The sequence below is a fragment of the Uranotaenia lowii genome, chromosome 2, assembly GCF_029784155.1.
Source record: "Uranotaenia lowii strain MFRU-FL chromosome 2, ASM2978415v1, whole genome shotgun sequence".
NCBI classification, from domain to species: domain Eukaryota; kingdom Metazoa; phylum Arthropoda; class Insecta; order Diptera; family Culicidae; genus Uranotaenia; species Uranotaenia lowii.
This window is the reverse complement of record NC_073692.1, coordinates 368,707,127-368,729,107: the sequence shown is the minus strand read 5'-3', so window position 1 is coordinate 368,729,107 and position 21,981 is coordinate 368,707,127. Positions and strand designations below refer to the sequence as shown.

The window sequence follows — 21,981 nt, the reverse complement described above, 5'->3', positions numbered from 1 at the left end:
GCAGCCATGATTTGCCAAACGCGCACAAATTTTGAACAACGGACATATTTTTTTCCATTTTTGGTCAAGAGTTAATCACCGTTTATTTATTTTTATTATTTTTGTTTTGAAACTTTAAAAATATCTTTGAAGAAATCTTGCCAGTTAAAATTTACTGCTTTTTTATAATTTGTCACGAATTTTCAATGTACGCTACGAAATCATATTATAACAGATTTTTACTGGTTAAACCACAGATTTTTTTTCAAGTAATCTAAGCTTAACAAAGCATTGATGAATAATATACAATGTTTTTCTTTCAATCTTGAACGCTTGGACTGTTGTTCAATTAATTGGACGCATATACTGAAGTCACATACGACATAATATAAGATTTTTAAATTTTCCAGGTGTTCGCGTGACGCCTTGAGTTTTGAAAGTTCTAAATTTGAAATGACATATGTAGCCAGTTTTCAGGAGCAAAACTTTGAAGATTAAAATTTTCGACTACATAAATTTCTGATGAATTTATCCTCATACGTCTGGATTTTTTGAAGAATTAGCTAAAACTGGGGAAATGTCATAAAAAAAATTTAATAATTTTAAGAAAATTTATTTCCCTTGACTATGTTATTTTCAAAGCTTTTTATGCTGAAGAAGTTATAAATATTCTGGTTATGTTAATATGCGCAAATCATTCACTCTAACATCATGCAAGGTATTAATTTAAGCTTGATATGGATTTTGACCCTCATCCGCCCCTGAAATTTTTACCCATTTCAGTCCCTGAAGTGTCAATTTGACAATCCTCACTAAAACCAATATATCTTTCTTTTCTATCAACCGATTTTTCGAAATTTATAGTTTTGGAAACCTCGTAATGTAACTCAAATATGTTTTTGAGACAGTATTCAACTAAAACTCTTCAGTTTTCAGTAATTCAATGTCTGAGAAAAAAAATCCGAAAAAAAAACCTCGGAAAAAAGAATGTAAATCAGCCTTGGAATGTTCAAGAAAAATTTCACTTAGTGTTCAATTGTTAATTATCACAGCGCTAATTTTATCACACCACTAGAATCGGTATGAAATTTCCTTTCTTATGAATATAAAATTATTGCAGAAATCTTGCGTGAATATACTCAAAATCTAGTGCAAAGTAAAATTTAAGTGCAAAAAAATCTGAGAAATTGCAAATTAACAAAAAGTTTGAAATACAGCTTCCTTTGAAAATTCGTAAAAAATTCTGTGTTTCATCGTATTTTGAAAATCTAAAGATGCGAAATTGTGCCAAATTACGTCAACTTCCGATCCTGTTTTCAAAATTTACCTGGAATGACTTAAACAATTTCGACGGTACGTTGACTGAAAAGTACTATTTTACACCACTTTTTTACATTTTTTTGTGGTCATGATCTTAAAAAAAAATTAAAAAAGTATATACTTATGTCCAACGAATAGCTTCTAACTTCAGCTTTCTTGGTCACTAAGTGAAATTTTTTTTAGCATTCCGTAGCTGGTTTACAGTCTTTTTTTCCGAAGCATGATTTTCGGATTTTTTTTTCTTAGACTTTGAATAACGGAAAACTGATGAGTCTTAGGTGAATACTGTTTCTAAAACATATTTGAGTTACATCCCGGAGTTTCCAAAACTATAAATTTTGTAAAAATTGGTTGAGAAATAAGCGAAAAATACCGGTTTTAAGCGAGAAGTGTCAAATTGACACTCAAGATCTGATTAGGGTTAAATTTTCATGATCCGATATTTGCCAACGCATTCAAATTGATATAAAATTGAACAATGTTTGGAGTTTGTGATCTAGAAGAGAAAACATGTACTTAATGGTAATCAAGTAAAAAATAAAAGAAATATCTAAGAGTTTGAAAAAGAATACTCTAATGGTTTCAACGATATTTTTGTGAAACTAATGTTCACTGATTATTGAGATATTTTGTTGTTTTTTTATTTAAAAAAAAACAAAAAAAAACCTTTAATCTGGCTGTTTCAAACACTAAAATTTTGAAATTTCGAAGTTTTGGGCTCTTCTGAATCAAAAGGTTGCCGGCCACTGGCCTAGAGACAAATTGGACAAAATTCCGCCAGAAGCGAGCCAATTTTATAAAATGTTTGTTACAACATATTGTAAACCATTTTGGATTACGTAGTTTCACGTTACTACGGTGAATTTCCTGAAAACTTTGCATGGAATAAATCTCCATCGAAGGGTTAAATCCAAGCACCCCCCCCCCCCCCCCTCTCCCCACCCTCACGTTCGCACGGCCTTAGCTTAGAAATAAAGGTTTGAGAAATTAGATTCAATTCAATTAAAGGTGAAATTTATGCGATGCACTGATGGTTTCATTCTTTTCAAAAAATTCAACGGTACTGGGAAATATTAACAAAATTTTCTTCCAAGACGGTAAGCTCAAGAATTTAGCAAAAGGGGACAGTGAGTGAAAAAAGGTTGAAAAGCACTGCTCTACTGCATACAATCCCATATAAGTATTGTCTCGAAGCGCTTTTTTAAACATTTTTTTAGCATAATTTGCTATTTATGAACACTTCAAACTATTTTAATATATACAAAATTCAGTTAGTAATTGTGAATGATTAAAAAAATAGAAAATATTTCTCATTTCTAACACCAACAATGAAAAGTATTGAAAAAAAAATTTGATTTTTGGCATGAATTTTTTTGTAATAGGTTAATAAAGTTTTTTTCATTAACAAAATAATTTTCTCAATGTACGCTAACCCAAAAAAAACTGCGAACAAAAACACAAGTGAAAAAACGTCCTCAATACATTCAGACAAGATTAAATTTCAATTTGAAAACCAACATTTTAAATTGAAAAATATACCGTTTAATGGGGAAACGTTCCACCGGAATCTGCATTCACCAACCTGAAAAACAAAGGAGAGTAAGAAAAAATTAGTAATACTTAGTAAGAAAAAAAAATCAATATAGTATAATTTTATTTCTTCACATTCTTCACTACCGTAACAAAACGTGTTAGAAAACCTATGTAGCATTTGAATAGTCAACCTATCCTCAAACAATTAGAAAACATTTGAAATCTGTTCTCAGAATCGTTCACGAATAGTTCTGATATTATTTAAAGCTTAGTTCTTTTAGAAATGGGACACTTTCATTTGCTGATAGCTCATTTACAAGTAATCGTACATTAAAAATTTTGACAGAATTGACAGCGTCGGTTAGTGCTTTTTACAGGCAACAAGCCTGTAAACGTATTTTTGTTTTCAAAATTTTAAATTCACGCGAATTTTTAATATTTACGATGCAAGATAAAATGAAAAAAAAAATAATTTGCACAGTTTCCTTCAAAAACCATCGTTATCAAATTGAAAACTGACTAAACCGTTGATTATTAAAAGAATTACCGTGTGTGAGTGGTGGAAAAGTTTGTCCACAAAGTTAAAATCAAGCATTGTAGTGAAGCACATGATCGGTAACTGTGGTAAGGATCATCAGGGAAGTCAAATCTCATACCAGAATTTTTAGTTTTTAATAAGCAAATAACTAAGTGTAGATCGCTGAAATATCCAGCAATTTTTTTCTCCGATAAGCTAAATGTGTTGCCTCGTTTTAAGTAATGCAAACTTAACCTCAAACAACAAATTTTGGCTTGTTCCAGCGCTCGTGAGTTGTATAGCCAGTACCGAGGCTATGAGATAGATGATTTCTGATGGAGGACAAAACTTATGAAAACCCTTATATCAAACAAATTCTAGCGTTTGAAACCCATAACATGTCTGCTCGTGGTAATGTCTGTAGCATATTAAAGTATGTATTTGATGGTTGTATTGCACAAAATATAATGATTTGCCAAGATTCTGCTCCTGTCGAAAAAAACAACATATTCAAAACGAAAACTTTGTTTTTTGCTTTTTTTGAAACCCTAAAAAGCATAATCTTGTGTGTACCCTTTACATCCAACGTTCAAAATTAATCAATTATAATTTAATATTAATCTCATGATGGATTTACTTCGTTATTGTCTGGTTTTACTAGCAGAAATTCCATTAAAAACGCTTTTAAGTGGCTCAAAAATAATCAAGTTTTGTTAATTTTAAAAGAGCTGTATCCACTAAATTACCCTCAGCTTGTTTTAAAAGAGATGTATTGCACCGCAAAATAGCAGAAATTGAAGGAGAAGGATGTAGCCACCTTGAAAACCGATTAGACGAAAAAAAAGTTGAAAAAACTGATCAATATCATAACTGAAAAAAGTGTGCGACAGCCGATGGGAGATACCAAGAATAAAGTAGACATTTTTTTTTACAAAAAAACGAAAAATATTTTTTTAAATTTTTTTCATGAACTATCGTAAGATTACCATTATTTTCTTTATAGAAAGTATTTCGATCAAACGAATGGTTTTTGAGATACACGCATTCGTAACTGTCCCATTTCTAAAAGAACTAAGCTTTATTTTCATATTTATTATCTTATCTTATTTACTGGACAAGTTGCTACAGTGAAATCATTCTGAACCACCCACCGCATCGATAGTTTGTGAAGTATAATGATTAGAATGGTTGCATAACAGTAGGCTTATCGATTCCCTGATTATTCGGGGAATAATTCCTGTATATTGTTTCTGTTCATAAAAGGCATATGACGCTTATACGACGTGATATTAAAAGTAGGATACCAATCAATCAAAACCATAAGTTTATCATAGATCATATATTCTATAAATAATGAAAGAAACAAAATAAGGCAAATCTTCAAAAAACATTTTGCTTCCCCTTTTCAATCTTAGGCAAAACCAAAACAACGCCTAGATTCATCTTTACCTGTTGCAAATTTCTACCCGTGCTTAGCGAGATAACCCTCCACCAAAAGCGCTGGCTGGTTGGTAGAATTTTTGCGACCCGACCCTTCCCTATCTCCAGTCAAAGCCAGTCAAAGCCAGCCATCGCTAGCACAGATGGTACGACGGAGCACCTAGCTGGTTTGCTATTTGCGCCTCATCCTTCCTTGTCTTGGGGAGCATAATATCCAATGAACGTATAGTGAGGGTATTGATGCTGGCACCAAAATATAAACAAACTCCCGCTCGCTGGTGGTCGCTTTCGAACAGCGGCCATCGGGGCGGAATTTTTGAACCGCCCCTTTACTTCACAAGTGGGCGCACCATAAAGATCAATAAATAATGAAAGTTAGGATTTATAACCTCTTGATGGTTTTATAATATTCAAATTGACTTATCAACGTGAAGGGGAAAACCATACTCAGGAAAACGTCACCCCCACCTTCCTTCATGTGTCAAAGCCGAAGTTAAATTGAAACATTAAAAGTACGTAAACGGTTTTCTTGTTGCTTTTAAACGACGCACCATCAGAGTAATTACTCTACACGGAGTTAAAATGACGCTTTCATTTTATCACTGCATACAAATCAACCAACTAACAGCAGCAGCACTTGAAAGGCAATGATCCGATAATTACAATTTATGACAACCAACAACGATAGCTTCAGATGGAACGAAAAAAAAACAAGAGTAAAAGATGAAAACAACTTAGCAGAAGAGCCGCAAATGAAGTGAGAAATCATCCCATCGTCTTCGTCAAAAAAATAAAAAGAAATAAGTTGGGATGAAGAAAAAAGTGGTTTAGGAAGAAGAGTGAAGTAGCTGGTGATTATCACTCTGGTTTCAATATTATTAATTACCAGCGATAGGTACAGGTTTACTTTTACGAGAGATAATTTTAATTGGGAAAGTGCAACCATTTATAGACAAGTGTGATAATCATCGAGTTGTTACGGAGCAAAGTGCGTAAATTGTTTCGGAACTAATGAGCGGTTAGTTTTTTTTTGTTTTATTTGGATTGCAGTTAATGATGTTTAGGATTGGAAGCAACCTTTTGGCAAATGAACTGATTTGGCGAATAAATCTTAAGCGAAAAACAAGGTTAGTTTTTGTATCTTTTAACTAGTTTAACCTCTTTCTCTTTTCTCCAACAGTTTATGAATTCATTAAACGACCAGTTTTTCATCATTGCTCAGCGATGCCACACATACCGATTTTCCGGTATTTATAACAATTTTTGACAAAATTTTCGACCAAAAATCGGTACATACCGTATACCGATTTTTGACAAAACATACAGATTTCATACCGATTTTTGGAAAATTCATTCAGGCAGAAAAATTATTTCCAAAATATATCACATCTTGAAGTTGGAAAGTTGGAACCAAGATAAGTACACGCTCGTGATAAATAGCATTCAATATAAATATTTCGGCAGTATGATAATAGAGTTTTGGATAAATAACACAAGACAGCCGGAGTAGACTGTCTCTTTAATAAAAAATATGATGATTTAAAATCGCGATACTAAGTCAATGTCAAATCGCCAGCCGGACTTCTATTGAGACTGAAAAATAATTGATACGAAGATTAATAACAGTTGCCAAAGTTTCTTATGAGAAAAGTAATTTAAAAGAATGGTTCAATCCTTTTCTAATTTCACTAATATTTTTTTTTTTTTGAAAAGATTTTCAAACAAACACAAAAGAACTTGATTTTGGTTACCAAACAGTTAAGGAATCAGCATAATAAATAAAACTGTATAAACTAATTGATCATTTAACTGCAAAAAATCATTTGGTACAGAGGAAAACATGGATCTTAAAATAAATTGGTTATTAAAACTGTATGATTATGTGGTATTTTACATGGAGAAAAAGAAATTTCAATACAGACCCCGTTCGTTTTTGGCACATGTGTCAAAATTGAACGGTTTTTAGAATCAACATTAGCTTTTAGTTTTCGCTATAACAGGACCAATATAATTTAGACAAACACCAAAAATACGTTTTCACGTTCTGGAATGGTGATAAAATACAACAAAAAAAACTAAAGTGTTTTTTTTTTTTAATTTATAAAGTACTCAAAAATTACAAAAAGATGAAAAATTTAAAAAAATTAAAAAGACGAATACAGTAGTTTTTCGATTTTATCACTGTTCGATTTTCCAGTACTCGCTAAATTCACGCTCGATTTGATCACGGTTATTGTTTTGATTTTGTCACGTGGTTTTTAGAAATCATTCAGAAATTATTTGCCTTTTCCATTTTTATTTCAAGTTTCGTCAGATTCATGGTTTTTTCCCTTATCACGGTGATTTAAACGTGATAAAATCGAAAAAAATACTGTACAAAGAAAAGACTTCAAATGATAAATATCAACTAAAAAATGATGAAGAATGACAAAAACGGCAAACATGACAAAAAACAAAGATTATAAAGAAAACAAGAATAGTGCAAAATGCTTAAAAAATATGAGAAAAAAAATACTAAAAATGGTCTGAAATTGCCTAAAAATAACGTTAATGATAATAAAAATAGTTTTTTAAAAGAATAAGAAAAAAATTTAAGAAAAAAAACCAATCGATTTTGACAACACAAAATATTCGGGCATGTTGCCAAAAACGAACGGAGTCTTTATTTGTTAAAATCGACAATTTTTCGATTAAATTATTGAAAAATAGCATTTTTTTAAATATTCTTTCAATAAATTTGGTTTTAAAAGATTTAAAAAAAAAATAGAAATCGTTCTTTATACAGATTTTTGTAATTTTCATTTTCGTTTTTTTCAGGCTTGAAAATATCAATTTTAATGTGGCATCACTGCCACCTCTGTGTGGATAAGTGAAGAGACTTTATGGAAGAAACTCTCTTGAATAGACTCTTTTGTAGGAACGCTCTTGAAAAGACACTTTTGAAGAGAACTTTTCAAAGTAACTGGTTTAAAGAGATTTTATTGAAAATACGCTTTTAACGAGACTCTTTAGAAGAGAATCTCTCTTGAATTGACTTTTTCGGTGAAACTTTCCTTAAGAAACTTTATTTAAGAGACTCCCTTAAACAGACTCTTTTGACGAGACTATCTTTAAGAGACTCTCTTCAAACCACCCTCTTTGGAGAGAATATCTTGAAGAAATTTTCTTTACACATTGCGGACCAAATACGAAATATCTCGTAGCTGGCTTTCAACGAGTGAGGTACACATCAAAGGATACTCTTAAGCTGTGAATTCGACTACGAAACTATATTCTGAAAAACCAAACGAATCATTCGAAAAAATGCAGACATACCTGGTCTGCAAAATTTAGTGAAGTGGTTGTCCAGATACAAAACATAGAATTCCAGAGTAACGGGCAAAAATTCCTTCGAGGTCCTTAATGTGTTAAAAAGAAGTTTATGGGAAAAACTGGCTAGGAGAACTTCATTAAACATACTCCTTTAAAAAGGCCGCTTTGAAATGATTCTCTTGAAGAGTCTTTATCAAAGATTGATACTCTAAAAAGATTCTCTTGAAGAAACTCTCTCAAACTGGCTTTTTAGGAGAGACTCTCTTGAAGAAATTCTCATGAGGGGACTCTCTCGATGAAATTCTATTCTCAGCTCCTCGAAAAGGCTGTTTTATCCCTCCAAAAGAGAGCAGACCTTATTGAAAGCAGTTTTTTTTTGAGTAGAAGAGGCTTTGAAGAAGCTTTTTTTCTGAAAAGAGATTCTCTAGAAAAAACTATCTTGAAAAGACTCTCTTGAAGCAACTTTCTTGGAGAGACTCTCTATAAGAGATTATTTTGAAGAGACTCTTTCGAAAGAAATTCTTTCAAAGAAACTCATTTGAAAAGTCTTTGTGATACTCTTAGAAGATTCTCTCGAAGAGATTCTCTGGAACTGGCTCTTTTGGAGACACTTAAAGAAACCCTCTTGGAGAAATTCTCTTGAGAGGACCCACTCGATAAAATTTTCATCTAGAAGCTCATCGAAGAGACTTTTTTGAAGGGACTCTCTTGAAGAGACCTTATTGAAAGGAGTATTTTGAGGGAGTTTGTTGAAGCGACTTTCTCGAAGAAACCATTTCTTGAATTTTCTTGAAGAAATTTTTCTCTGCAAAGAGACTATCTTCAAAAGACTATCTTATAGGAGTTTTTTAAGAGAGACTCTTTTGAAGAGATTCTTTTGAAGAGACTCTTTCGAAAAGAAATTCTTCTAAAGAAAATCATTTTAAAAGTCATTATCGAAGATTGATACTCAGGAGATTCTCTCGAAGAGACTCTCGAAGAGACTCTTTCGAACTGGCTCTTTTGGAGATACTTAAAGAAACTCCCTTGAAGAAAATCTCTTGAAGAAACTCTCTCGATGAAATGTTCTTGTAGATGCTCCTAGAAGAGAATCTTTTGAAAGGACTTTCTTGAAGAGACCTTATTAAAAGGAGTCCTTCTGGAAGATTTTGTTGGAGAGACTTTCTCGAAGAAACTCCTTAGAAGAAATTTCCTTGAAAGATTTTTTTAAGAGACTCCCTTGAAAAGACTCTCTTGGAGCGACTTTCTTAGAGAGACTCTTTTGAAGAGACTCTTGCGTAAAGAGATTGTTGTCAAGAAACTCTCTTGGAGTGACTTTCTTAAAGAGGCTCTTCTTCTGATGAGACTCTCTGAAAAAAGACTATCTTAGAGAGACTCTTTTGAAGAGACTCTTGCGTAAAGAGATTGTTGTCAAGAAACTCTCTTGGAGTGACTTTCTTAAAGAGGCTCTTCTTCTGATGAGACTCTCTGAAAAAAGACTATCTTGAAGAGAATATCTTCTAAAGAAGATATTCTCTTCAAGAGAGACACTTTCTAGAAAATTCTCTTGAAAAGAATCTCTCGCAGAGGTCTTGTTCAACTTTTTCGAAGAAACTCCCATGAAGAGATTTCTTGAAACGACTTACTTCAAGAGAATTTCTTGAACGGGCTCTTGAAAACATAAGACTTAATGTGTTAAAAAGAAGTTTTTAGGAGAAACTGGCTTGGAGAAGTTCATTAAACAGATTCTTTTAAAGAGGCTGCCTTGAAAAGAGAAACCCTCTTGAGAATTCTTTATCGAAGATTGATACTCTTATGTAATTCTCTCGAAGAGACTCTCTTGAACTGGCTCTTTTGGAGAGACATGAAGAGACTCTCTGGAAGAAATTTTTTTGAGGGGAATCTTTCGATGAAATTATTTTGTAGAGGCTCATCGAAGAGGCTGTTTTTAAGGGACTTACTTGAAGAGACTTTATTGAAAGGAGCTTTGTGAGAGATTTTGTTGGAGAAACTTTCTCGAAAAAACTCTTTTGAAGAAATTCTCTTGGAGAAACTGTTATGGAAAATGAGAGACTCTCTAAAAAAGACTATCTTGAAAAGACTTTCTTGGAGAGACTTTTTTGAATGATTCTTTTGAGGAGACTCTTTCGAAAAGAAATTCTTCTGAAGAAACTCATTTGAAAAGTCTTTATCGAAGATTGATACTCTTAGGAGATTCTCTCGAAGAGACTCTCTCGGATTGCCTCTTTTAAGAGACATAAAAAACTATCTTGGAGAAATTCTATTGAAGAGACTCTCTCGATGAAACGCTCTCGTAGAAGCTCCTCGAAGAGACTCTTTTGAAGGGACTTCCTTGAAGAGACCATATTGAAAGGAGTCCTTCTGAAAGATTTCGTTGAAGAGACTTTCTCGAAAAAACTCTTTTGAAGACTTGAAAAAACTTTTTTGAAGAAACTCTCTTGAAAAGTCGTTATCGAAGATTGATACTCTTAAGAGATTCACTCTAAGAAACGCTCTCTCGAACTGAGTCTTTTGGAGAAGCTAAAAGAGACTTTCTCGAAGAAAAAGCTGTCCACAAAGAAGCTGTTTTGAAAGGAATTTCTTGAAAATAATTTATTGTAAGGAGTCTTGTTGAGAGATTTTGTTGAAAAGATTTTCTCAGAGAAACTCCTTGGAAAAGATTCTCTCGAAGAAATTTTTTTTTTCTGAATAGATACTCTCTAGAGAAGACTATCTTGAAAAGAATCTTTTGGAACGACTTTCTTAGGAAGGCTCTGCTAAAGAGTTTCTTTTGAAGAGACTCGTACGAAAAAAATTCTTAAGAAACTCTCTTGGAGAGACTTCCTTGAAGAGGCTCTTTTGATGATACTCTCTGGAAGAGATTATCTTCTAAAGAAGCTATTGAAGAGACATTTTCGAGGAAATTCTTTTGAAAAGAACCTCTCGCAGAGGTCCTGTTGAAGGAACTCTCTTTAAACTACTTTTTCGAAGAAACTCTCTTGAAGAGGTTTTCTTGAAACGATTTACTTCAAAAGAATTGCTTGAAGAGGCTCTTGAAAAGAATAGACTGAAATGTGTTTAAAAAAAAGTTTTTGGAAGAATCTGGCTTGGAGATCTTTATTAAAAAGACTCTTTTAAAGAGACTACCTTGGAAAGTTTCTGTTAAAGAAACTTTTTTGAAGAAACTCTCTATCGAAGATTGATACTCTTAAGGGAATCTTTCGAAGCGACTCTATCGAACTAGCTCTTTTGAAGAAACTATCTTGAAGAAATTCTCTTGAGGGAACTCTATAGATTCAAAAAGAAATTCTTCTGAAGAAACTCATTTGAAAAGTCTTTATCTAAGATTGGTACTCTAAGGAAATTCTCTCGAAGAGACTCTCTCAAACTGGCTCTTTTGGAGAGACTTCAACAAAATCTCTTGAAGGGACTCTCTCGATAAAATGCTCTTGTAGAAGTTCCTCGAAGAGACTCTTTTGAAGAAACTTTCTTGAAGTGACCTTATTGAACGGAGTCTTGTTGAGAGATTTTGTTGAAGAGACTTTCTCGAAGAAACTCTTTTGAAGAAATTCTCTTGAAAAATTTTTTTCTGAAGAAATTCTCTTGAAATGTCGTTATCAAAGATTGATACTCTTATGAGATTCTCTCTAAGAAACTCTCTCGAACTGAATCTTTTGGAGAAACTTAAAGAGACTCTCTCGAAGAAATTCTCTTGTATATACTCTTCGAAAAAGCTGTTTTGAAGGGACTTTCTTGAAGAGAATTTATTGAGTCATTTTGACAGATTTTGTTGAAGAGACATTCTCGAAGAAATTCTCTTGAAAAAAACTTTTTTCTGAAAAGAGACTTACTAGAAAAGACTATCTTGAAAAAAAAGCCTCTTGGAGCTCTCTCTCTTGGAGAAACTCTTTTGAAGAAATTCTTTTGAAAAGACTCCTCCAAAAAGAAATTCTTCTCAAGAAACACTAATAGAGAGACTTTCGTGAAGAGGCTCTTTTGATGAGACTCTCTGCAAAAAATACTCTCGGTGAAGAGAATATCTTGTAAAGAAGCTCTTAAAGAGACACTTTTGAGTAAATACTCTTGAAAAGAATCTCTCGCAGAGGTCCCGTTGATAGGACTCTCTTTAAACGACTTTTTCGAAGAAACTATCTTGAATAGGCTTTCTTGAAATAATTCACTTCAAAAAAATTTCTTGAAGAGTCTCTTAAAAAGATTAGACTTAATGTGTTTAGAACAAGTTTTTGGGAGACACTGGCTTGACCTTCATTAACCAGACTCTTTTAAAGGCTGCCTTAAAAAGTTTCTCTTGAAGAAACTTTTTCGAAGAAACTCTCTTGAAAAGTCTTTATTGAAGATTGCTCTTTTGAAGAGATTATCTCTAAGACTCCCTCGAACTGGCACTTTTGTAGAGACTTAATGAGACTCTTTTGAATAAATTCTCTTTGGGGGCTCTCTCGATAAAATTCTCGAAAAGTTTCTAATTGAGGGACTTTCTTGAAGAAACCTTATTGAAAGGATTCTTTTTGAGAAATTTTGTTGAAGAGAGTTTTTCGAAGAAACAATTTTGAAGAGATTCTCTTGAAGAACTTTTTTTTAAGATTTCTTTCTGAATAAGACTCTCTGGAAAAGACAATCTTGAAAAGACTTTCTTGGAGCGACTTTTCAAAAAGAAACTCTTTTGGTGAGACTTTCTTGAAGAGGCTCTTATGATGAGACTCTCTGAAGAAAAGACTCGCTTGAAAAGACCATCTTCTAAAGAAGCTCTTTAAGAGACAGTTTCGAGGAAATTCTCTTGAAAAGAATCTCTTGCAAATCCTGTTAAAAGCACTCTCTTTAAAAGACTTTTTCGAAAAAACTCTGTGGGATAGGCTTTCTTAAAAGGACTCTCTAGAAACGAGTTACTTAAAGAGAATTTCTTGAAGAGGCTCTTGAAATTTCAAAGAGTCCCTTTATTAAAGACTCAACAACAAAATTTACATTATCTCGAGGAACCAAGAACTTGAGAACTGATTTCGACTAATTTGGGGTTCTGAATCAAAAAATATAATTTTTTCCGATCAGTTCCAGTTACTGAGATTCGAGGATTAACTTACGAAAATTTTAGAGTAATTTTAACTACTTAAGAGAAATTTTAAATAAGCTATAACCCAAAGTGAATTTTTGATATTTTTAAAAGCAAAAGCCAAAATGTTTTGCAGATTACAAACAAATGAAAAATAAATTAAAATCTCTGATATGCGAACTAACTTATAACTCTCCTTTAGTAATGTCGGATACTGATAAAATAAATTGAATTCAAGACGCCAACATGTTTTAAAATCAGTTATTAAATCTTAGCCGCAAAAATGCTGTTCAGATAGCGAATGTTTTGTACATTTTTCTAAGACCTTTAATAAATTTTCAATCCATGCAGCTTTTAGAAAAAGATAATAATTTTAAAGCCAATGAACAGTAGAAAGAGCCATAAGGCCAAGATTTGGCGAGCTGCTCCTAAAATTTGTAATTTTGATTGAATGTCACAGGTCCTGGAGTTTTCCACACTTTGGACAGTTCCCATGACTATACATTTCACATTGTCTAGCGCTTAAATGATGTTCCAAGCAAGGCTATCGAAAAAAAAATTGTGTTTTTGGAAAAAAAAATCTGACTTTCTGTGATTTTACTCAAAAATTCTTTGTTGGTTTTCTGTGATGGAAATAGCAAAAATTCCTCGAAAAAGTCATTGAAAATTAAGTCTTTTTTATTTTTACTTAAGAAAAATCAATTCATATTACCAATCCTATTATGTTTATCCAAAACCAAATAAGAAACCCAAAATTTAAGTTGACATAACAATTTAAATTTTGGAAATGCGTATAGAATTTGAAAAATCTAGGAAATCCATGAATATTTCCTAAATTCTGTGTTCTGTGAAACAGAATCTTTGATGAAGATTGGCTGTGAAGATTCTGTGAAATTATAGATTGTTCTGTAATGTTGGCAACCTTTTTCTCCAAGATGATTCAAATTTCTTTTTGATACAGTTTTGCTTGCAAACGCGCTTGCAATTGCACTGTATTTGAAATCGATTTCTTTGTTTAGTGAAAGATTTTTCGAAATTTGATCAGTTGATTTAAATTAAACATTCAACATCGAAAACAAAAAATTCCTTTCCTCGTTAAAGTTTCGCTGGAAAATTTACTGGAATAATAAGATCCTTGTGTCTATTGCATTTAAAGCCAGCTTTTTTTCGAATTCCTGTTTTTATTTTCTCAAAATTACCTCTCCAAAATTATCAGCCACTTACAATCCGCATGAATTCGATAGTGTGGGACGGGAAAATTGTTAGCGAAGATCGTCGCGATACGATCACCACGCAGATCTACTAATTAGACAGCGATGTTGGCGGCATTGGGGGAACCGCAGCTCGAAGCAACTAAGCAGGAGCTTCCAAGATGTTGACGCTAAACGCTCGTTTGACAACTCGGAAGACATGCCCGAGACCGATAGCCACTTACTTTCTGCACCACCTTCCTTCGGAGAACGTTCGACGAATGGTGTTTTACTTTCGATTGATCTTAAGGTGGTTCAAATATTTTGGGATTAGTTTTTGATTTTTGAAACTGTCCAGAACAAAACTGTCTCAAAAGTTTATTTAAAAAAAAAAATTTATCAATAGTCGATGTTTTAAACACGCTCTAAGAACTGTTGCACATTAAAAGCAATTTATCTAAGAAACTGTAGATCACATGAAAGCCCTCATCCGAGCATTTGATCTTATCGTCAGAAATGCATCAGCGATTCGGTTGGTTTCTTTTCTCAAACTGAGCAGAAGAGTTAAGGCTCCAAAGTCGAAACTCGTACAGATCAAACGGTAAGTAAACCTTCTTCGCTTTGGGAACCTTAAAAAAAAGCCGTCCACTAGAGCGAGTCGCAGCCTCGGAAGATCTTATCGGAGTCTGTTTTGCGGATCTGTTGATAGCAAAACGATGTCAGTTCCATCCGATTTCGAAGGCGCCTCAGCTTGGGCTATGTGAAAGGTAGTTCAAAGATGTTGTTAGACAGATGGAAGATTGTCGATAAAATCTGCAACCTTGCAATGCGACGTTTTATTTTGCTCGCTCGTGATGTTTGTTGACATGACTTTGAAGCCTGATGGGACATTTCTCACAGCCGGCGCAGCACAGGATGTAGAAATTTAGTGGATGAATATCGGTGATATGGCTTCAAAATCTTAAACAGTGGAACGTGGTTGAGGTTAAAGATTTGAAGCTCGGTCGAGGAATATTCAAAAAGAACTTGAAATTTCATATGACATTCAAGTTTAAATTAAGACTCCATAACCCAGGTTCAAATACCAAATTCAGATACAGATTCCAGATTTAACTGACTATTATTGATTCTGATTTTTAAGTAAGTTAATTTTTGACGGTCGCCATGGAGAGAGTTTTTCAGTAGAAATAAAAAACGAAATAATATTTCTCCACCTGACATGAAGTGATGAAAATCGCTTAGCCATACTGATCAGCACTGACATACGAAAGTCGATTAGCTTGACAGTGATGAGCTTCCGTTTACTGAAAAAACCGCGACAACCGCAACTGCGCAAAGACTGCTTCCGAAATTAATCAATTCCATAATTGAAACCGCGCTGCCAACATTCACTTCCACATTGAATAGAGCTCTCCAATTATGGTTAAACTTAAAGGGCAACCATTTCTCCCGGTTGCTCATTCAATTTGAGAAGGTGCCTATCTGTCTATCGAGAGGCATCCGCCATTCGGATATGCCCATCAGCAGCGATTGGCGACACGTTTCGCGGATCAACAGCAAACGACAAGTGTAATAAAATAGCCTAACTTATGCTCCGGCAGGCGATTTTCTCACGAGGAGTGGAATATTTTAACGAACTCCCCCCTTGGCGTGGAGAAAGAGATGCTGCAGCTAGCTAGCTAGCTAGCTCGATGTCACACGTTTCCAATTCTCATTTTAATGAAGATTTATCGGCAGATAGTGACTTCGGGGAATTCGAGAAGTGGTGTTGAAGCTAGCTCAAGATTCATGTGTGCGAAATCGATACTTTACTATAAATTTTCAATTATCTTTACACCCAACCCGGAGCAAAGTTGTTTGCCTGAAGATGTGAGAAAACTGCAATGGAATGGTTGCCTTTTTTCTGTCCCATTTCCATAGATCTTTGGGGCAGAATTGAACCTTCAGTGTTTCTCAGGGTAGAAAAGCGACCAAATTTTGAAAAGTTTAAGAACATTTAATTTAGAAAAATTATTAAGAGGTTCGCGTCTTAAGTTGGAAGTATTATTCCTGTTTTTTCATGGTCGCCATGTAACTTTTTCAGGGTAAAAAATTGAAATTTTAAACAGTTTAAGAACTTTTTTTAGGGGGAAAAACTTACAAGGAAACAAAAACTTCTTAAGTTCAGAGCCTAAATCTTGTTTTTTTCACGGTCGCCATATAACTATTTCAGGAGAAAAAGGTTAAAATTTTGAACAGTTTGAGAACTATTTGAAGTAAAAAAATTAACTTCAAGAAAATATTTTTAAGAGAGTTTCTTCAAGAGAGTCTTTTAAAGAAATTCTCTTCAGAGAGAGAGTCTCTTCAAGAGAATCTATTCAGAAGAGTTTCTTCGAGAGAGTCTCTTCATGAGAGTCTTTTCAAGAACGTCTCTTCAAGAGAGTCTCTTCAAGAGAGTCTCTTCAAGAGAGTCTCTTAAAGAGACTCTTCAAGAGAGTCTCTTAAAGAGAGTCTCTTCGAGAGAGTCTCTTCAAGAGAGTCTCTTCAAGAGAGTCTTTCCAAGAGAGTCTCTTCAAGAGAGTCTTTTCAAGAGAGTCTCTTCAAAAGAGTTTCTTCGAGAAAGTCTTTTCAAGAGAATCTCTTCAAGAGAGTCTTTTCAAAAGAGTCTCTTCAAGAAAGTTTTTTCAAGAGAGTCTCTTCATGAGTCTTAATCCTGATTTTTTCATGGTCGCCAATTAAATTTTTCAGGATGAAAACGTTAAAATGTTTAATAGTTCGAGAACATATTTAAGGAAAAAAATTACAAGGAAACAAAAACTTCTCAAGTTTAGAGTCTAAATTCTGATTTTATCACGGTCGCCATGTAACTTTTTCAGGATAAAAATGCTGAAATTTTAAACAGTTTAAGGACATTTATAAGAAGAAAAACTTACAAGGAAATAAAAACTTCTTAAGTTTAGAGTCTAGATCCAGATTTTTTCACGGTCGCCATGTAACTTTTTCAGGATAAAAAAGTTAAAAATTTTAGTAGTTCAAATACTTTTTTAAGGAAAAAAAATTACAAGGAAAAAAATCTTCTCAAGTTCACAGTCTAAATCCTGATTTTTTCACGGTCGCCATGTTTGTTTAGGCAGTTATAAAAACATTTATGGAAATTTCAAAATTTCTTTGAAATGTGTTGAAAAGAAGTACCAAGCTAATTTCCGAAAATAGAAATTCAACCTGGAAACCACCTGTCGCCGTAGAACTCCAACACGGATGTAATAAATCGCGGGTCCCAAATACCTCTTGGGGGCGGAAGACCTTCGGTCGGAGAGAAGTATAGAAGCTAGCGATCGATCGATGGTGGTGGCCTTTTGCACACTTTATATTTTTTAAACTACCACCCGGCAAATAATGTGCACATGGCAGAGGCAGAGGTTCGATTTGGTTTGTCAGCCAGGAAACATGTTTGGGTTTTTTTCGCGAACAGATAGACCGACACATAAGTGCCCAGATATATGACTTTCTCCTGCGGCGGCGGCTTGTCTTCTAAACCCTTTTTATGTGTTCAGCGAGCCCGGAGTCACCTTCTATGTTCGAATGAATGTTGATAGTGTTATTTAGGGGAGCCGGGAGAAACGCCATAAAGCATCGCCTATTCCCATACAGCAGGATCCCCTTTTCCTCGATTGGGAAAAGCAAGCAATCTCGTTCTCCTGTCTCAGAGTCTTTTGAAGCATGTCGGTTGCCTAAGAAAAAGAACCTGAACCGTACCAAAGGGTTCCAAAGATGGAGACTAAGTACGTGTGTGGTTTACACTGCCGGCCAAAAGTTTGGGATCACCCACTAAAAAACATGCAAATTTTGATCGTTCATATCTCAGCCGTCTTAGGACATATTGAAAATCTTCTGATCTCATTTGAAAGATAATGAGCAATAGCTATCTCGGAGGTATTTTGCCCAAATTTAATGTTTTAGTTTTGAACTTAAAACTTAACCTAAAGTTTTACCATTTTCAAAAAATCGCACTCAATATTCAAAGCCGATCATCTCGGGATAGGGTGGACCAAATCTTAAAGTTTGAGTGGCATTAGAATCCCTAATCTTTATTTCTCAAAACACAATCAAAAAATTTTGTGAAAAAATTCAAAAACGTATTTTTAATTAATAAAATAGACACTTGAGTTATCGTCCAAAAGTTTGGGATCACCTCTTTGTATGGTGAGTTTGGGATCATTCTTATAAAAACATGCAAATTTGTTTTATTCATATCTTTCTCATCTTACATCGTATTGCAGATCTGAAGGGTTCATTTGGAAGCTTAGGAATTGTTGGTTTTAAATAAATTCATTCAAAAATGATATTTCAAGGTGAGAACTATAAAAAAAATCTGAGAACTTTCAAAAAAACAATTAAATTCAGGTGATTTTTTTATGGTTATCACTTCAAAATATAATTTTTGAATGAATTTATTAAAAAACAACAATTCCTTGGCTTCCAAAAGAACCCTTCAGATCTGCAATACGATTTGAGATGAGAAAGATATGAATAAAACAAATTTGCATGTTTTTATAAGAATGATCCCAAACTCACCATACAAAGAGGTGATCCCAAACTTTTGGACGATAACTCAAGTGTCTATTTTATTAATTAAAAATACGTTTTTGAATTTTTGCACAAAATTTTTTGATTGTGTTTTGAGAAGTAAAGAACAGGAATTCTAATGCCACTCAAATTTTGAGATTTGGTCCACCCTATCCCGAGATGATCGGCTTTGAATATTGAGGGCGATTTTTTGAAAATGGTATAACTTCAGGTTAAGTTTTAAGTTCAAAACTAAAACATTAAATTTGGGCAAAATACCTCCGAGATAGTTATTGCTCATTATCTTTCAAATGAGATCAGAAGATTTTCAATATGTCCTAAGACGGCTGAGATATGAACGATCAAAATTTGCATGTTTTTTAGTGGGTGATCCCAAACTTTTGGCCGGCAGTGTATATGTACCTGGACGACTGTCATATCGGAAACAGCGTTTCATTTTCCCCGATAAGTTATTTATGTCGATTTTATGTGGCACATGGCAGGGAACGAGACCCGATCGTCTGGTTTGCGATTGGCGGCGCAATGCTCAGATGAGGATTTACTTTTTGAGTAAAATGTTGCCTACCAAATGAGCTTCACTACCGGTTTCATGAACTTCGGCTATCTTTATGTATTGAAAGTTACTTTGTTGACTTTTAAACTACGATCACGAAAAACTCTAAAGTCAAAATAAATATTTGAATTGAGGGTTATATTTTAAAAACATACAGAGATTTATGAAATTTAAGACTCAAACAAGTTCTCCTTAAGTTTAAATATAAAAAAATATATTCTCGAACTGAACAGTTACTAAGAAATATGCTTTATATTTTTTTGTAGCAGATTCTTCAAGAGAATTTCTAAAAAATAGTTACGTCAAGAGAATCCTTTTGAAAAAGTCTCTTCTTAAGAATCAGCCAAGAAAGTTTTTTCAAGAGTTTCTCTTCTATGATGTTTTTTTAAAGAGATAACTTTTTATAAGATTTAATCATGAGAGTCTCTTCAAAAAAGAGTTTTCAAGAGAGTCTCATTTTGATCAAGGGATTTAAGGCATCAATAACTCATTGTTCCCGTTTCAAGAGAGTCTCTTCAAGGTGGTCCTTCTGGAAGAGCCTCTTCAAGCAAGTCTTTTCAAGAAAGTTTCTTCAAGGGAATCACTTCAAGAGAGTCCTTTGAAGAAAGTCACTCCAAGGGAGTCTCTTCAAAAGAATTTCTTCAAAGAAGTCTTTTGAGAAGGCCGTCTTACAGGGAGTTTCTTCACCAGAATCACTCAAAAACACTATTCAGAAGAGAGCGTCGTCATAAGAGTCTCTTCAAGAAAATTTCAAGAGAATTCCCTTCGAACATTTCACTCCAAGATAGTCCTTCGCAGAGAGTCTCTTCACGAAAATTTCTCCAAGAAATTCTCTTTAGAGAATTTACTTCGATTTACTTCGCTTCAAAAATGCTCTTCGAAGAAAGTCTCTTCAAAAGAATTTCTTATAAGAGTCTCTTCAAGAGAGTCTCTTCAAGAGAGTCTCTTCAAGAGAGTCTCTTTAAGAGTCTTTTCAAGAGAGTCTCTTCAAGAAAGTCTTTTCATGAGAGTCTCTTCAAGAGAGTCTTTTCAAGAGAGTATCTTCAAGACAGACTCTTCAAGAGAATCTCTTCAAAAGAGTCTCTTCAAGAGAGTCTTTTCAAGAGAGTCTGTTCAAGAGAGTCTCTTCAAGAGTCTTTTCAAGAGAATCTTTTCAAGAGAGTCTCTTCAAGAAAGTCTCTTCAAGAGAGTCTATTCAGAATCTCTTCAAGAGATTCTTTTCGTATATTTTTCGATTGGCATTTTCAGTCTGTCTGTCGGTAAACTATGTTTTATGATTTTTAGGAGCGTAGAGATAAATATTGTGACTTACGGTTTTTTTTTTTTTGCGAAATGGGGTTTTACACATTTTAATTAGTGTTTCACTTGTACTAGCTGTCTACTATTTTTTATAGGCCTACTCTTAACTGTTTGTTGTTTTTGTTTTTGGAATTGTTTACGTTTGGCATGTTTTGGTATTGGTGAAATATATGGTTGGAAATGGAGTAAAGATATTGGTTTGTGTTTTGGATGATAATATTATACTGTGTGTGTTGAATATGTGTTACAATTGTTGGAGTATATCAGTTTGGTTACTTAAACTTATAGGTGATTGTTCATGATGATATGATGATGACTGACTGGATGGCTGGTTTCGTTGGTTTGTTTTGGTCGGAGCTTTCTTGTTGTGGGAACTTACTTCATGGATGATGTCTGTGTATACGGGAGAAACTTCTTCGACATCTGTTCTGTAGTTTACTGCGTGAGCGGTTGCCTTGATGTGGTAGCTTTCGAGAGAGTTTAGGCGTTTATGCTGGTAGGAGCGGTCGAGAACGGTTGTGTTAGCAAGATCAAAACGATGCTGGTATGAAACGCAGTGCTTGATCATTGGTGTCGTGCTATCGGCTAGAGCTTTAATTTCCTGGCTGGTGTAATCAAAACCTTTTGAAAGCATGCTATCCAATTTCGTTTGATTTGATTTGTGAGCTGATATACGTTTCTTCAAAAGTTGTTTAGTTTGGCCTACGTATTGCCCCGGACAAGATTGGCATGGAATTTTGTAGATGATGTTATGTTGTAGCATTATGTTTAACGGGTCTTTAACTTTTGTAAAAAAGTTTCCTACGGTGTTATTAGATTTTGATGCAATTCTCCAAGTGGGGTAATCTTCTCGAAATATTTTAGTGAGGCGCTCGCTGAGGTAGGGTATGTAGGGCAGAGCAATGTATCCACTGACTGTTTGTTCCTGTTGTGAAGAGCTCTCTATGTTGGCGATGTTGCTTTCATGTTTGGTGACGACTCGATTGAAAATTCGATTTATCAACGTGGATGGGTAGTTGTTTTGTTTAAGTTGTTCTAGGACTATCTGTTTGATTTGTTGGTTATTTAGGTTTTTGCTTAGACTTTTCACTCGTTGTACAAAATTGTAGGCAACATTGATCTTCATTCTGAGACTATGCAGAGACAAATAATTCAATATTCTGCCAGAAGCAATGGGTTTGCTGTACCATTCAGTTGTAAGATGTCCATCGGCTTTTCTAATGATTAA

The 21,981-nt window shown here is 34.0% G+C and overlaps 1 protein-coding gene and 1 non-coding gene across 3 annotated transcripts in view; one reads left to right on the top strand and one right to left on the bottom strand.

Annotated features, from left to right (window-relative positions):
* Positions 1 to 21,981, bottom strand: part of LOC129743752 (dnaJ homolog subfamily B member 6-A) — a 263,174-nt gene that overhangs the window by 112,743 nt on the left and 128,450 nt on the right. The window lies entirely within an intron of this gene.
* Positions 4,976 to 5,113, top strand: LOC129750219 (U4atac minor spliceosomal RNA). Its single transcript, XR_008738350.1, has one exon. It is a non-coding gene; the product is annotated as a U4atac minor spliceosomal RNA (small nuclear RNA).